Genomic DNA, 16,913 nt, shown 5'->3' on the forward strand with positions numbered 1-16,913 from the left:
GCATTAATTGCGGGAAAAGGCATCATTACTGCAGAGAATTTCGGAGCATTAATAGTTTTATACTCCGAAACTGGGGGGCATGTGTTGACACCGTTTCTGGGCACGTGTCTAGGATGGCAGGATAAGGTGGCAGTACGATGTTTACAAAGTGGGTTGCCGATGAGGATGGTTGCCGATGAGGGAGAAGTTGAACGTGACTAAGTCCACAGGCAGTAATATGGTGCCGATGGCTAGATAAGAAAGTCTGTCGATGACTATGGCAAAGGGTCTGCCGATGATGCAAAGAGAGAGTCCGGAAGCTGCCGGTCGTTATGTGGAGGAGTTTCGGTTTGTCACGAGGGATAGTTTTGTTATTTCCTTAATTATTTGCATCGTTTTGTATACGGATTCCGTGTAATTGGGAATTCGAATTCTAATCGTGTCTGGTTGTAGCTCTTTGAGCAGGGTATAAATATAGACCCTAGGGCCTTGTAATAATCAATCAATCAATCAAACACACGTTTTTACTCATATTCCAGCATTTACTTTTCGACGACTTCGTCATACTTTTTCCTTTTGTTACGAGTTCTTAGGAATTCGTCGACTTAAGCTCGGTGTGTTCTCAAGTTCCGCGTGAGTACCTCTTAGCCGTGACATCCGGGCGCATCGCTGTTGTCAGGACTAAAGTATTCGAGTTATCACCTTTGCCGATAGCAAGGTCAAATCGGCTGGCACGCCTTAACGTTTGAATCGGGTATTAGCCCTTTGTGTTTGCAGACCAGTTTTGCATCAACAGTTACCTTATGCCGGTATGCATCCACAGGATATTCGCAGAAGTGTTTCAAACAAATCAGACTAATGTATCTCACGAGATGATACATTAAACAATCCATTTGCATAGCACAAACAAAGGCTTTGAATGAAAGCACGCTATAACTCGATTCATCAACAGTACTCAATTCAACAAACAGGTGGTAGGTGTAGTATATCAAACTTAATTGGAACAGATCAGCAAACCTTACATGGCGAGCCTGGGGTCGTGGATGCCAGCAACGTGTAGAAGCACTCGTGGTCAAGCTGCTCAGCACGTCGGCGGCAGCGGCCTTTGCTGCTACGGGTCTCCAGTGCAGCACGTTGGTGGCAGTGGCCTTTGCTGCTTCGGGTCATCAAGGACATGAGCGTCGCCGTCGCTGTCGGTTTCTTGGAGGAAGCAGACGCCGCGGCGGACGAAACACGGACGTGGACGTGGACGTGGACGCCACGATGGCCATGGCCTCGGCGAGCACCTCGGGGTCGGAGTCTCGGACACCTCGTCGTCTGTGGGAGTCTGGTAGCGCCACGCGGGGAGGACGCGAGGCGAGCAAGGTCCTTGTCGGCATGGTGCTAGACGCGGACCGCGGACGCAAGGCAGCAACCTCGCACCGTTGTGGCGCCGGAGTATGGCCTGGTCCTCGGCGTCGTAACATCTGAGGTCGAGCAGCCCCTCTCGGAACACGCCGTGTGCACGTCGGCGAGGGCGAGGAGGCCGTCCAGGAGGTGGTCCGTGGCGGCGCTGGCACTGGCGGCCCGGTGCTCGGGTGAGCTGCAGGATCGAAGAGGCGAGGACGATGGAGTGAGGATCGTGGAGTAGTTTTCCATGGAGCGCGATGGATCGGGGCGGGCGACGTGCGTGCGGGGCGTCTGTTCCGCACTTCTGCGAGGACCACGCACGCACGAAGAGAGGGTGGACCGATTAGAAGAGGAGATGGGCGATTGGGATTAGCACTCGGGTCGGAGGATTAGCGTGCGTTAGATTTTTTTATCAGGGTGTGTTATTTTGGAACGGAATTAGCTGCTAAGTCGCGGTATTAACCGGAGGGGGGGCGATTAGCGCGGGGCTGACGATGACCTCCGAGTCGTTTTAGTTGTAGAGAATAGAACAAACAGTTGATGCATCTTCTACTAACACAAAATTTTCCTCTCTTAATTTAGCACTTTCCAACAACCTATTATTTTCTAAATCTTTCAAATGATTTAAAGCACAAGAAACCTCCTGAACACTATTACCAAAAACCACCCCTAAAGCAGCAGCTGTATTTAAAAGAGAGGAATTATTGCGAGAAGAAAAAGACAAAATACCTTCTTCCGATGGTGTTTCCAGGTTCTTCCATGCCTTCAACTTTGCTGCCTTTTCTGTGAGAGTCCATATCCACAGTAGAGGCATTCATCTTGCTCAATCTCACTGAAGGTGTTGACTCATTGCTGAATTTCTTAGTGTGAGTCCCAGAGTCATTGGTAGATGGCAATATATTAGCTGTCCAGGTCCCATTAATTCCTAAATCCCCTCCGGCCTGAGAGAGGGTGGCCTTGGGTTTGTTTACTGTCTTCCCCTGGGTAGTAGTATGTTCCTCTACATCCTGTAGCTGAGCCGCCCCCTTAGAGGCAGACTGCTGGGAGTCAGTAGGTGGTGGCACACCATTAACACCATCCGGTGCCTGACTGTCATTTGTTTTTCCATCAACATCCATTTTTTCTTCAGGATTTGCTCTCTTGGGTTGTTCACTCTCTTTAGGGACGTCTTCTTTAGGATCCCCCTCAGTGGTAGAGTCCATATCAATTAACTGTGGCTCACCAGTAGGGGTTTCCTCCTCAACAGCAAATTGTAGCTCGTAGACAAAATCTCCGATGACCACATCCACATAAATTGGGATAAGACTTGGGTCTAGCACTGCTACTTTCATCCTTGGCCTGCCAGTGGACTTAGTGAAGATAGTATCTACAGCTCGAGGGACACCTAGAATAGTTCCAACTGCCCAAATAATGTGAAATTCCTTGAACTCACTAGGTAATCCTCTGAACTGCACCCACACCTTCTCAATTTCAACTTTATTTACTTCATTTTCAGCACCTTTTTCAAACTGAATTCTTCCTTTCACGCCCTTAGCATCCATTGGACCCCAATTAACAACTTGGTCAAGAAGATCAGCACATGGGAAATTAATAATAAAAGCACATGTCCCAGTTGTCTGAATGTCCCACTTATGTGATTTATCAGGACGGAATTTTTCCAGTTCCACTGCCAACTGGTTGACAGTGAAGGAACCTTCCAAAACACGTACCACAGCTCTAGTTTCATTAACATTGACTCTAGGATTAGCAGCAACCGGAATGAAGTAAAATCCAAGGCCTTCCGCAACAAAACCACAAGGAATTGCATTTGTAGCTGATCATTTTTTGTTATATAGGCACACTTTAGTTTTATGGTCACCATGACAAATCTCCCAACAGAGAACTATGGAGCATTCATGAATTGTATGGCCCTTTGTGCGACAACGCCAACAATATGGTTTATTTTTGCTTTTTTGTGCACCTCTAGCTGATGACTCTGGGACTTCTATTATTTTTACCTTGTTGTTCAGCATTACTTGGAGCACTCATCTTTGGTGGTTCTAGAGCTGTAGAATCAACCGTCATTGCCGAGGGTTGAGTTGCCGCAGCAGTACTGTTGACACCGTTTTTGGGCACGTGTCCATGATTGGTAAAGTGTAGGTTGGCAAGATAAGACGGCAATGTTTTGTCTACAGGATGAGTTGCCGATAAGGAAGAATTGCCGATGAGGATGGTTGCCGATGGAGGAGTTACTAAACGTGACTAAGTCCATAAGTGTTGATGTTTCTGTGCCGATGGCTACGACGAGGGAATCTGCCGATGATACGGAAGGGGAGTCTGGAAGTTGCCGATCGGCTAGTGGGGATGTTCTGGTTTGTTACGTGAGGATAGTTTTACGTTTTCCTTAGTTATTTAGATCGTTTTGTATACGGATTCTGTTTAAATTTGGAATTCGAATTCTAGTCATGTCTGGTTGTAGCTCTTTGAGCAGGGTATAAATGTAGACCCTAGGGCCTTGTAATGAGGGCTATCTATCAATCAATCAAACACAAGTTTTTACTTATACTCCAAGCATCTATTTTTCTACGACTTCGTCATACTTTTTTCCTTTTATTTACGAGTTCTTAGGAATTCGTCAACTTAAGCTCGGCGTGTTCTCAAGTTCCGCGTGAATACCTCTTGGCCGTGACATCCGGGCGCATCGCTGTTGTCAGGACCAAAGTATTCGAGTTACCACCTTTGCCGATAGTAAGGTCAAATCGGCTGGCACGCCTTAACGTTTGAACCGGGTATTAGCCCTTTGTGTTTGCAGATCAGCTTTTGCACCAACACATCTTTTGGCACGCCCGGTGGGACAGATTCAAGATCAAGATCAACATGTCAACTTCTGAGTTTGATCAAGAGTGTTGGGTATTCTTAACATCATTACCAAAAGTAGACTAAGTTCTCTAAATCTAGTAACGGTGCCAAAAATGCCAAACCTATCCCTCACACCACTTAAGCCAAGTTGTCATCCCCAGCATGATATAAGAGACGCGGTATTGAAATATGCAATTGCTCTTCTAAATAAATAATGAATGGGATCTGCAAGTGCACAGATTAATACCGATGCAGCATTTTAACCGGGAAGTATTCCAGGTATCGTTATTTATATTTTTACCTCTGGGAAGGGATTAGAAATCATCACTAATGATTACAGAATAGAATATGAGATTGAGCATCTATCATTGCATGTATAATTGAGAACATTATATCTAACTCATCATACAGGGATAAGTGTCACATAAAAGATATATGAAATAATAATAGTGACAAGGATAATTAATCTGATCTAGCCACATAATATATGATAAGCACCTCAATTAGATACTCTAGAAAGTCATTAGCATGGTATTAGAACGAACTACAAGAATATTCCCTAAGTTATTCTTAACTATATAGTCTAGCATTATCATAGTTAGTGCAAGCATACTTAGCAATCATTGCGAGACAAGACTACGCCCATGCATAGTGATATTAGCAAGGAATATGAGAAACATAGCAATCACTCCCCTGTAATAGTGTTGCTCTGCCAGCCCAATACACGAGAGGGGGACTATATAAGAATCAATGAAGCTGTCACTATCACGAACCACCCCACGATCTGGCATATTGGGTACAATCGCAGATAAATACGGTATAAGCACCACGCCTACACAATATCTATCATTTACCAATGGATCCGATGGATAAACGCTATACGATCCTAAGCATGTATATAGATCGAATCTAACTAAGCCAAGTACATAACTATGATAAACTAAGAACAATATAATCTTGAATATAAGCAAGTAGAGCAAAGTCATAAGCAATATATTTAAGTAGAACAAAGTCATATTCATAATATTGAAGAACAAAGATAATTAGAAAGCAATTAGAAGCACAATTAGAGAATTACCAAGAATCCTCCTGACAGATCCGGAAACCAATCGAAGATTGACTCCTTCTAGTTCTAATCCTATGTAGCTATGCTAATCTAGATATCTAATTGATGTGGTGGCTCTAATCTTGATCAGAGGCTTCTTCTCCCTTGATGGAACAATGAATTAGGGTTGAGAGGCTCTCTCCTCCAGGGGCCAGGGGGTCTGGTTTTATAGTCCCTCCAAGTGAATATGGGCCCTTGGATCAAACCGACATAGATTGTATGGTTTAGATTCATCCTTTAGGTCGGTGGAGATTTCCCGCAAAGCAGAGTCCTGATTGGACACAGGAGGTGGGCGGGCGCCCAGGGCAGGAGGGCGGGCGCCCTGCCTCTGGCCCCGTTTCGCCTCCGCTTCGGTCTCGTGGCTTCTGGAGTCTTCTAGATGTAAGATAATTGCGCAGCACGTTAATATCTTTACGTAATCCTGACATGTGGGCCTTTCTTCCATATTTCCTGATAACCCCCTGCAGAAATAGACAAACACCAAAACTCGTGGAATTCTGTCAGATAAAACCCTAAGTCTAGATCTTGATTTCATTTGGATCCTTTTCTTTATTTATTTGATAATTAAATTTGATACTTAAGGACCGTCAACAAACTCCCCCAAGCTTACCTCTTGCTCGTCCCTGAGCAAGGATAGACTCAGCTATGGATCATAAGTTGTTGCAATATTATTTAAAAAATTGACGGTACACATGCTTTTTAAATAAGATCTCATATCTGAGTTAGAGTAAACTGTCAAGACTTAAAACTTACTTACTTTACCTTCACCATTGGACTTGTAACCGTCACTTCTGTCTTGAGTGGTTAAAAGATAGAACAGTCTAGCCAAGTGCCATGTCTCTTATTCTTGATCAGCTATAACTCTGGGGTTTTTGCAGATTTTCAAATAAAACTCAGAAATTCTTTGTATGATTCTCTCATATCTCTCTTTTGTGGTATTTCTGGATCCTTACCAAGGCAGTGATGGTATATGCCTTCTCTCAAGATATGTAGTATTTGTGGTATAAGGCATAGTAACATTGCCTTCTCTCTCACCCTACTCTAATAAGGCTTTAATATCTGGAGCTCATAGGTGGGAGATAAAGTATACATACTTACAAGACATTTATTGCATAGTCAAACCATGGATCCAAAGAAACATATCAATAAGCCAAATCAAGATGTGCATGTGTGGCGAATGAATGGTATATGGTGATAATGGTGATAACAATGGTGAAAACAATGGTGGTGGAAGTCTAATTCTACTTTTGCTCTTTGAGGGGATACATACCTTCCTTGCTTTTTGAAACTTTATGAGGAGAATGAGATGCTCTTCTTTTTCTTTTCTCTCAGGTGGGTATCTTGCACCCCTAATTCTACTGTCGGACACTTGTCCATTTTTACCTCTCGTCTCACTTTTTCTTTTCTTTCAAGGTTCCGAGCACTTGCTCCTTTTTATTTCCTCGTATCTCTTTTTTTTAGAGCACTCATCTCTTGAGATAATATAGCAAGTGGCAATAACAAGATAACTTGAGCATTTATTTCACAGGGGAAAACAGAAATATTTTTGGCTATTCTCTCCCGGATTAGGAGCAGAATATTTTTGAGTGATTCTGGAGATGGAATGGGTGGATATATGTGGATGGTACTTCCGGAGTAGAAGTAGCAAATATGAGTGAACGTGCAAGTGAAATCTTGATTTCACCACATGACAAGCTCCTAAGGGTCTACACAGCTTGACCACACTCAATGCTCATAAGCAGTAAATAATAAATGTGTGGCTCAAAGTCTAACAAGCATGCATATATGGCTGTGGTAGGAATTTAAACTCTCATCATACAGGAACTCATCATGCAACATTTTAAAGATTTTCAAAGATAAAATTCTCCAGAATTCTAGCATCTCTAGGAACAGATAAACAGCAGCTCAACCTTCCCATATCGTATCCGTTAACAACTTAGACTTCAGATCAAGTTTTCATCCCACAAGTTTAGGTCTAGAGCAAGCTTTAAATTATAACAGTTATATCTAAACTTGAGAGAGAACTTAAAATTTGCAAATTAGGCAGAGCAACTATTTATCATATCCATGCTTAAGTTTTAATTAGATACAGATTAGCATAGCCACTTTATTTATTTATTAAACACACTAAACAAAAGACATATATAAATAAGCACAAACTCTTTATTTGGTTTTCCATAGTTATGTATATTTATATTCTAAAATAATATAAAGATAGATAGAAATACTTATCGAGATAAATGGGGGTGCTCTCCCCCAAGCTGAATTTTGACGTAATTTCTCTTGATGTAGCTAGCAGGTGGCAGAGGTGTATTTGAAAGTCAGCAGCATTCTGACAGCGATTAGAATGTCCTCCGTCTGCTAGTCTTCTTGATTCTTAAATTCTGTGGAGCTCAAATGGACAACAAAGCTTGTGGAACTGATTAATTGTTAGCATAAATATCTAGCCTTTATTATCTTGAGACTCCTTAATAAATATTACTCCCTGTTTTTATATTTTTATTTTATAAAGCAGAAAAATATTTATTTTTATTTTTATGCCACCACAGTGAATGTACTTATGGGTTTTATGTCACTCGTCTACTCACATGGGGCTTACTGTTTTTCACATCTTTATTTTCTTTTTAAGATAGTATGAACTTAATTAACTAAGTAACTATTTTAAATAATTGAAAGGGAAAGGATAACTACCAAGTTTACCTCTTGGCAAGGCGTTCGGTGTTTTTAAGTCCTCCAAACGGGACTCTCCATTTTCTTAATTGTCCTGAGGTTCGTTGGGTGGCGTAGTCGGTACTTCCGGCAGCGCCTCCTCTTCTTGTATAGTTATCTTCATTTTCCATACCTGACTCGGTGCTTCAATCTCCTCTGGATAATTCTGTTTAAACTCAACGTCTTCTGACCTTACAACTTCTCCTTCATAGTCTGCCCATCCGTCCTTGATGATCTGCCTCCTCTGGTTGCGGTTGCGTCTTTTCCTTACCTGCTTAGATTCTTCAATGATATAGTTAGGGTCAGTAAAATAACGGCGTACCTTCTCTGAGGGGAAGTGCATATGGATTTCTCCGGTTCCAATGTAGATAATTGCTTTAACGGTGCTGAGGAACGGTCTTCCAAGGATGATGGGTGGATCATACTCGTCTTCTCCCATGTCAACAACTTGAAAGTCTATGTAGACAAAGTGATCGTCTATTTTGACTGGGACATCAGATACTATTCCTTGAACTTCTCGAAATGTCTGATCTGCCATCTGAAGCTGAATGTATGTTGGTCTTAGTGGCATGGTCCCGAACAAGAGCCGATAGGTGACTGCGGCCCTTATGTTGACGCCCGACCCGGTGTCGCAAATCGTCTTGTAGAAGTTGTATCCATTTATGGAGCAGTAGATGCTTGGCATTCCTGGGTCGTCCTTCTTGGTCAAAAACGGTGACTTAAGTTGATGATCTTGGCCTCCATGGACTACAGTGACCATCTTAGCTGACTCGGTCCACACTTGCTTGTTCCTGTTTCTCCTGTTGGTCCTCTTCCTTGATTTACGTCTGGATTGATCTTGAATTTGTGTAGTCTTGTTCTTGAAGAAAAATATCTCCTTCCTCCCTTTGACGTAGAAACTGATCTTGGCAGCACTGGCGTAGATGATAGCTCCCGTGGTGTTCAAGAATGGCCTCCCTAGTATGATAGGTGCTCTCTCATCATTCCCGGTCTCTACCACTACGAAGTCTGCTGGGGCATACAAGGTACCAACTCGGACACAAAGGTTCCTCACTATTCCTTTTGGAAAAGTTATCGTCTGATCTGCAAACTGCAAACACATGGTTGTCTCTAATAAAGGATATGTAAAGAATTTTTCATAGAGTACCCTGGGTATAATGTTGACGCTAGAACCAAAGTCGCAGAGTGCTTCTGGAACGTCCACCATGCCGATGGAGATCGGGATGACGGGGCGTCCTGGATCGCCTCTCTTGACCGGCAGACGGTCAGTAGAAAATTCATTGACGGGGTTACTCCAATTACCTGCATCAAACATGTCTACAAGATTTGCAGATTCTAATCCTTCCGGTTGTGATGGTATACCGGGGTTAGTAGTAGGAACAGCAGCAGCTATTTGATTTAACTGAGATTCAATCATTTTATTAAAGCTAATTTGATTCTTGATGGCAGTAGAAAAATTATCCATTCTATTATTTATATTTTCTAGCATTTTATCATTAGATGCCAATTTCTTAGATAGGTTATCCATTAGCTTTCCTTGATTAGACACTAACTCTCTCAAAGGTGGAAAATTATTAGTATTGTTGTAAGAATTGTTACCTTGATAATTACCTGAGTAGTTAGGCCTCTGTTGATTCCAACCTTGATTTTGTTGAGGACGATTGTAGTTGTTGTTGTTGTTGTTGTTGATGTAGTTCACATCCTCAAGCATCTCAGGGCAGTGGTTGCCTGAGTGTCCAGTGTCTCCACACTCCTCACAAGTCATGTGAGAGTCGTAGATGTGCATAACTTCTTTCTTGTCTCTAGCTCTATCATCGAGCTTCTTCATGAGCAGGTCTAGCTTTGCAGACAGCATGTCTACCTCCTTCAGCTGATGTATACCTCCACCTCTCTTGCGTGTCTGGGTCCTCTCTTCATTCCAGCTTTGATTGGACGCCATCTTCTCCACAAGAGCTGTGGCTTGTGGTATAGTAAGTGATAAGAATGCTCCTCCAGCTGCAGCATCCATGGTCTCTCGGGCACTGTTGCTGAGCCCATGATAAAACGTCTGCATCAATAGCCAACTCTCCATTCCATGATGGGGACATTCTAGGATGTAGTCTTGAAAGCGCTCCCATGCTTCTGGAACAGATTCATCATTTTGTTGCTGAAAACTTGTAATCTTCCCACGGAGAGCATTGGTCTTGCCCATGGGAAAGAACTTAGCCAGGAAGTTTGTTGAGCAGAGTGCCCACGTAGTATTCTTCTCCTTTGTAGCGTAGAACCACTGCTTCGCTCTTCCTAACAGTGAGAATGGGAAGAGGCGAAGTAGTATAGCGTCTTTGGAAACTCCTGCTATGGTGAATGTGTTGCAAATCTCCAGGAAGTGTTGTAAATGAGCACTAGCATCTTCGTGTGCCTTCCCACAGAACTGGTTGGATTGCACCATGTTGATAAGTCCAGGCTTGAGCTCAAAGTTGCCATCGATCTCTGCAGCAGGTCCAGTGCGGATGTTGTCCGTAGTGGGAGCTGAGAACTCGCGGATTGATTTGTTCGCCATGGCTTCGAACTCTGAAGACAAGTTCCGGTGATCTTCTTGATTGGATGAAGCTTCTTGCTGAAGTGTTGATGATTTCTTTAGCTTGGCTCTCGTCTTCTTGAATAATGCTTCGGGATTGTCAATAAAATTCCCTGAAAGATGTCTTCCATTCATACATTCCCCTGCATAAGATAAAATAGAAAAATATCGGGGTAAAACTGTATGAGAGAATAGATAAGCTCAATCATATTAGTGATGCGAATGATAACTCAAAATCTTTTATTCCATTCCTGATTGGTAATCAACCTTCCCCGGCAACGGCGCCAAAAATGCTTGTTGGGTATTCTTAACATCATTACCAAAAGTAGACTAAGTTCTCTAAATCTAGTAACGGTGCCAAAAATGCTAAACCTATCCCTCACACCACTTAAGCCAAGTTGTCATCCCCAGCATGATATAAGAGACGCGGTATTGAAATATGCAATTGCTCTTCTAAATAAATAATGAATGGGATCTGCAAGCGCACAGATTAATACCGATGCAGCATTTTAACCGGGAAGTATTCCTGGTATCGTTATTTATATTTTTACCTCTGGGAAGGGATTAGAAATCATCACTAATGATTACAGAATAGAATATGAGATTGAGCATCTATCATTGCATGTATAATTGAGAACATTATATCTAACTCATCATACAGGGATAAGTGTCACATAAAAGATATATGAAATAATAATAGTGACAAGGATAATTAATCTGATCTAGCCACATAATATATGATAAGCACCTCAATTAGATACTCTAGAAAGTCATTAGCATGGTATTAGAACGAACTACAAGAATATTCCCTAAGTTATTCTTAACTATATAGTCTAGCATTATCATAGTTAGTGCAAGCATACTTAGCAATCATTGCGAGACAAGACTACGCCCATGCATAGTGATATTAGCAAGGAATATGAGAAACATAGCAATCACTCCCCTATAATAGTGTTGCTCTGCCAGCCCAATACACGAGAGGGGGACTATATAAGAATCAATGAAGCTGTCACTATCACGAACCACCCCACGATCTGGCATATTGGGTACAATCGCAGATAAATACGGTATAAGCACCACGCCTACACAATATCTATCATTTACCCATGGATCCGATGGATAAACGCTATACGATCCTAAGCATGTATATATATCGAATCTAACTAAGCCAAGTACATAACTATGATAAACTAAGAACAATATAATCTTGAATATAAGCAAGTAGAGCAAAGTCATAAGCAATATATTGAAGTAGAACAAAGTCATATTCATAATATTGAAGAACAAAGATAATTAGAAAGCAATTAGAAGCACAATTAGAGAATTACCAAGAATCCTCCTGATAGATCCGGAAACCAATCGAAGATTGACTCCTTCTAGTTCTAATCCTATGTAGCTATGCTAATCTAGATATCTAATTGATGTGGTGGCTCTAATCTTGATCAGAGGCTTATTCTCCCTTGATGGAACAATGAATTAGGGTTGAGAGGCTCTCTCCTCCAGGGGCCAGGGGGTCTGGTTTTATAGTCCCTCCAAGTGAATATGGGCCCTTGGATCAAACCGACATAGATTGTATGGTTTAGATTCATCCTTTAGGTCGGTGGAGATTTCCCGCAAAGCAGAGTCCTGATTGGACACAGGAGGTGGGCGGGCGCCCAGGGCAGGAGGGCGGGCGCCCTGCCTCTGGCCCCGTTTCGCCTCCGCTTCGGTCTCGTGGCTTCTGGAGTCTTCTAGATGTAAGATAATTGCGCAGCACGTTAATATCTTTACGTAATCCTGACATGTGGGCCTTTCTTCCATATTTCCTGATAACCCCCTGCAGAAATAGACAAACACCAAAACTTGTGGAATTCTGTCAGATAAAACCCTAAGTCTAGATCTTGATTTCATTTGGATCCTTTTCTTTATTTATTTGATAATTAAATTTGATACTTAAGGACCGTCAACAAAGAGAACGTCATCCCTGTGACGGAAGCCAATCTCAAGGATGAGCAGAAGCAAGCTATTGCTAAAGCTATGGAGGATTACAAGCAGCAATGCCTAAGGTCCTTTAGCATGAACAGGAGCGGCGAGGTGATCCAGAAGGATGCACTGTCGGCACCTCGGTAGGTTACTTTTGAAGCCAATCCTGGCAAACTTCAAGAGATGGTTGACAGCGCTATCAACCGTGCTTTGATCAACCAAGCTGGTGTGCTGTCTAATACGGTTTTCAATGCCGTGGCAAGAACTTTCAAGGAAGGACAAATACCACCAGATTATGTGGGCCCCTCTCATCATCAGCCAGGATCACCGGTGGTTACAGCTCCACCAGCTGCTACAGCCGCTGCGGGAATACAGACTACCGTTCCTCCAAGTACGTTGGGAGTCACTAATGCACAATCTACGCCGATGACAACCAATCCACAGACTTCAGATGGGCAGATTAAACTTGCTACAGATCTGTTGGCATCGGCAATGTCAGGATTGACTCCTCCTCCTAACTGGTGGGGTTATGGTATGCCTCCAGAGTTAACGCCGGGTACGTCGCAGACAACTGATATGAGAGGCAAGACTCCTATGGCATCGGCACCTCCCAATATGCCGATGAACCAGAGTCCCCAATATACTACAACTACTACTGCAAGACCTTACACTGGGAATTCTCAAGCTCCAACGTTCCAGATGCCTAACGCATCGGCAGACTCAATGCTGGTGCAACAGAGGTCTATGACTCAACCAGGGTATGTCAATTCAATGATGATACCCAATTATCAGTCATCGGCAGGACCTATGCCGATGAATGCTAATAATGGATGACTTGGACAGCAAATCTTTCCGCAAACGTCCCAACAGAATCATCAAGCTACCGAGTTTCAGCAAGGACAGATCTATCCCGGGTTCCAGAATCAGGGGATTCCCAACCAGCCAATGAATCTCGGACAGCAGATTGGCGGGCAACAGCTTGGTGGTCCGCAGATTGGAGGCCAGATGATTAATCCAATGTTTCATACAGATCGTGCGCCGCACAGACACGTGGAAGCTTACCAGCAGGCGCCGGATCCGCAGCCACCTCATCGGCAAGATGCCGATGCTTATTGGGCCGATAAGATTGCTGAAGTAATGAGAGACCAATTTGGGATAAAAATCAAAGTCAACACTTACTCTTATCGGACACCATATCCTCCCGCATATGATTTGATCCCGCTTCCACATCGGTACAAGGTGCCGGATTTTACTAAGTTTTCTGGACAGGATGACACGTCAACCATGGAGCACGTCAACAGGTTCATCATCCAATGCGGGGAAGCTAGTAACAGGGATGAGTTAAGGGTTCGTTTATTCTCATCATCATTGTCAGGATCGGCTTTCACTTGGTTTATATCATTACCTCCCAACTCAGTGATTACCTGGGCCGATCTGGAGAAACAATTCCACAAGTACTTTTTTTCTGGAGTCCATGAAAAGAAGATCACCGATTTGGTCAAGCTAAGGCAACGCAATGATGAATCGGTTGAAAGTTTTGTGCAGAGAATACGGGAGGTCAAGAACAAATGCTATAGCCTGGTTCTGGATGATCGGCAGCTAGCCGATTTGGCTTTTCAGGGTTTGTTGCCACACATCAGGGACAAATATGCATCTCAGGAGTTTGAAAGCTTAATTTATCTGGTGCAGAGGATCTCTGATCAAGACATCAAGTCGTTTGAACCCCAAGAGAGCATGGAATAAGAAGGTATCATTTGTGGATGAAGCGGCAAGCTCAGACTCTGATGAAGAACCGGTCATCGGCTTGGCAGAGTGGGTAAAAAATAAGAAGCCAATGTCTTGTCCTTTTGGACATAAAGAACCAGAGAAGTTCGCGTTTGACACCGCTAAGGCCGATAGGATATTTGACTTTCTACTTCAGGAAGGTCAGATCAAGCTGTCCCCTAATCATGTGATCCCATCGGCTGAAGAATTAAAAAGGATGAAATATTGCAAATGGCACAATGCAACTTCTCATGACACCAATGAGTGCAAGGTTTTCAGACAGCAGCTGCAATCGGCTATAGAATCTGGAATAATCAAGTTTGACAGTTCCAAGACCCAGAAGCCGATGAAGATTGATCAACATCCTTTCCCAACGAACATGTTGGATGCTAGGGGAAAGGCCAAGGTCCTAACGTCGGAAGCAGCTGAAAGAAGTGCATCGGTGGATCCTCAGCATCAGGTCACTACTGCCGATGCCAAAGGGAGAGGCTTAATCTAGGAGGGAGCTAACTCAGGAAGGCCTCCCCGATCTGGTATTGTGATAACTCACAGGAGGCCTCGGGAGACTTGGCAGCAACGTGAAGATCGGTACCGGCGTCAGCAAGAGGATTATCGTCGGGAAGAGGAAAGACGTCGTCAAGAATGGAATCGGCACAGGGATCACTGGAATTGCCCATTTTTCATCCATTGTTGGGAGGAAAATATCAAACTTCCTACTATCAGAGATTGTCCTGAGTGCAACGGCTATGATCGGCATGATAGATCCGATCGGCGCTATTACGACGACAATCAGCGATATAATGGGCCGATCAGAGGAAGAGCATCCGTTCACGATCGGCTGGGGGGCAGGCTCAGCGTGCACGATAGGCTTGGCGATCGTGTTCAATATTTTCCCAGGAATCAGGAAGAACTTGAAGAGATGGCTAATGCTCGGGTTCCCGATGAGTTCATATTCTGCAGGGATGCCAATACTTATCGGGTAGAGTCAAGGGAAAATCATCGCCCGTCGGTAAGGCAGCAGCAACTTCCTCCCTGGTGTCTAGAGGGATTGACCAGGACTCAGAAGAGAAGACTGCAGCGCGAAAGGCGAGAAGAGTTGAGCAAGGGGGAGAGTTCTGGACAGTCTGGGGATCAGCAACGATCAGATCCTAAGGGGAGGGGTCCATCGGCAGATGTCAACATGGTATTTATGTTGCCGATGGAGTTCCTTGCACCATCCAGTGATGGTGAGGTGGAGTTTTCCGACCAAATAGCTCAGTTGGCTCTAGATCCGATGACAGCTATCTTCGAGAAGCCCGCCGATGATGAAAGGCAGCACCTCAAGGCCCTATTTGTTAAAGGAAAGGTGGATGGTCAGCCGATGACTAAGATTTTGGTTGATGGTGGAGCCGCTATTAATATCATGCCATATGCAGTGTATCGGAAGCTTGGGAAAGGGGATCATGATTTGACCAAGACCGATATGATGCTTAAAGACTTTGAAGGGAACGTGTCTCCGGTCAAGGGGGCGATATGCGCAGAGTTGACCATCGACAGTAAAATCTTGCTGACAACCTTCTTCGTGATCAGTGGAAAGGGTGCTTACAACTTATTGTTGGGAAGAGATTGGATTCATGCTAACTATTGCATCCCGTCTACAATGCACCAATGCTTGGTCCAGTGGGTAGGTGACAAGATTGAAATTGTCCCAGGAGATTCTTCTTATGTCATCGCATCGGCAGAGGCAGACACCTATGAAAGGACTAGGTGTATTTCAGGAGAAATTTGGGAAAAGGATTTTCTCAAGGTTGCCGATTACGAGATTCCACCGATCCAAGCAGTCGGTTCTGACGAAGGTTTTTAATGGATAGGTTCGCCGATGATGGAAAGTTTGGCCAGGGATTCACATCGGCCGATGATCTAATAGAAGTAGATATAGGTAGTGGTGATAAGCCTAGACCCACTTTTATTAGTGCTAAGTTAGATTCTGAGTGTAAGCAACAGTTAACTGATTTGTTAAAGGAGTATAAAGATTGCTTTGCTTGGGATTATACTGAGATGCCTGATTTGGACCGATCAATTGTCGAACATCGGTTACCTATCAAGTCTGGATTTCGGCCACATCAGCAGCCGGCTCGCCGATGCAATCCTAATATTCTTCCCGACATCAAGGCCGAAATAACCAAACTTATTGAAGCCAAATTTATTCGGCAGTGTCGGTATGCCGAGTGGATTTCCAATGTTGTTCCGGTCTATAAGAAGAACGGGAAGCTTCGGGTCTGCATTGATTTTAGGAATCTCAATAAAGCTACACCGATGGATGGATACCCAATGCCAGTTGCCGATCTGCTAGTCGACGCTGCGGCTGGGCATCGGATTATTAGCTTTATGGATGGCAATGCAGGATACAATCAAATATTCATGGCTGAAGAAGATATTCCAAAGACCGTGTTCAGATGCCCTGGTCATGTTGGATTGTTTGAATGGATAGTCATGACCTTTGGCTTAAAGAATGCTGGTGCTACTTATCAAAGGGCCATGAATTTTATATTTCATGAGTTCATCGGCAAGCTGGTGGAGATTTATATTGATGATGTGGTAGTTAAGTCTGGGGATTTCACAAAGCATCTT

This window comes from Sorghum bicolor, chromosome 3, assembly GCF_000003195.3.
Source record: "Sorghum bicolor cultivar BTx623 chromosome 3, Sorghum_bicolor_NCBIv3, whole genome shotgun sequence".
Taxonomy (NCBI): domain Eukaryota; kingdom Viridiplantae; phylum Streptophyta; class Magnoliopsida; order Poales; family Poaceae; genus Sorghum; species Sorghum bicolor.